Below are 1,548 nucleotides of genomic sequence, written 5' to 3'. Positions count from 1 at the left end.
CCTTGGGGAACTCCTGGAAATATTCAGTCCGGGTAGTTCATATCTTATGGTTACTCCTCAGCTCTGCCTCACAGGCTCAACCCAGCTGTGCTGGGAACGACCTCAGCTACACTTGATGGTGTTTGTGGGATGAAACATTCCTTATGTTATTCCTCTTTCATTAATGGATTTTTTTAATGATACAAAATAACATTTTCATTGTGTTTTTTTGTTTTTAGGTCTCACCTGCTGTTCTCAGAACTTACTCCTGGCTTTGTGTCCAGGGATTACTCCCGGCATGCTGGGAAGACCATATGGGGTGCCAGGAATCAAACCTAGGTAGGCTGAGTGCAAGGCAAGTGCGCTACTCACTGTACTATCACTCTGGCTCCCAAAGTATTTTCAAAACATCAAAAAGTGAGTGTACTTTACCATTCTCAGCTCATAACACAATAAATGGGTGTGTGGAATGATAATTTATACACACTCTAGCGCATGTTGAGTGAACCAGCAACAAAGGAAGTTGGAGGCAGGCACAACTTTTATCTTCAAGAACTAGAACCGAGGGGTTCCATAATCATCTAGCATCTGCTCAATGTTATACCTATGATTAGAAATGTACATGATAGAAACTCCGGGGATCTTTTGAATTCTTCTTTTAAGTTCTGGGTCAACAGTGGCCACAATGTAACATGTGTGCTGAGTAACGTTACTCTTTATACTAAGCAGTCATCCGAATTGGTTCCTTTGTGTGTGCATGATAATCCTTCACAACCCTGAGAGCTACTCCATACTTCTGCCCCAATTTTTCAATCTCAGCCATGACACAGTTAGTTATAGAAGGAATGCACTTGGCATATAGATAGTCCATCATTGAATGTACTAAGTCCAGTTTGGCTTTAATGGAGAAGTTGATAAAGTTGGTATCAACCAGGATATGGTACAGTGGGCCCAGCTGTGTGTTATATTGGAAAAATAAGCAGAAAGGGTGCTGGGTGACTTCTCTTTCCTTAAGTGCACTGGGATGTTTCTTTACTTTCTTTTTTTTAGCTTTTAATCTGTTCTTTTCTTTCAGCCTCTGGTCTTGGAGACTTAGCATTTGCTTCATGATCGCATACTTCCTGTTCTTCTTCTGTTTCCCAATGTCCACACCGGCCCAGGCCCCTTCCAGCACAGCCGGCCACACGTCCCCTGGATTTTTTTTTTTTGATAAAGAATTTTTTTTTATTCCACATAAGCATCGTTAAGTTTACTTACTATTTTTTAAATGTTTAAAACTTTTCTTAAACACCATGATTTACAAATATTTATTAAATACTATTCTTTCAAATATTCATTGTTCCCACACCAATCCCACTATCAGTGTGACCTTCCCTCTCCATCAATGCCCCAGCCCCACACACACACCAAATGGCTTGCCTTTTAGCAGGCATGACTTAATTTATTTTATTATGCTTGTTAACACATTTCTCACAATTATGCTACTATAGTCATTTTCTGATGTTATACTGAGCCTTCTATTTTTTTTTAACTTTTTAAAAATTTTATTGAATCACCATGAGATACAAG

The 1,548-nt window shown here is 39.3% G+C and overlaps 1 pseudogene; it reads right to left on the bottom strand.

Annotated features, from left to right (window-relative positions):
• Nucleotides 1-513: 513 nt before the first annotated feature.
• LOC130019390 (rRNA-processing protein FCF1 homolog) lies at nt 514-1,117 on the bottom strand (annotated as a pseudogene).
• Nucleotides 1,118-1,548: the final 431 nt, after the last annotated feature.

Source organism: Sorex fumeus, unplaced genomic scaffold, assembly GCF_029834395.1.
Source record: "Sorex fumeus unplaced genomic scaffold, SorFum_2.1 ptg000008l, whole genome shotgun sequence".
NCBI classification, from domain to species: Eukaryota; Metazoa; Chordata; class Mammalia; order Eulipotyphla; family Soricidae; genus Sorex; species Sorex fumeus.
Note: the sequence above shows the minus strand (reverse complement) of the source record. Positions and strands in the feature narration are given on the sequence as shown.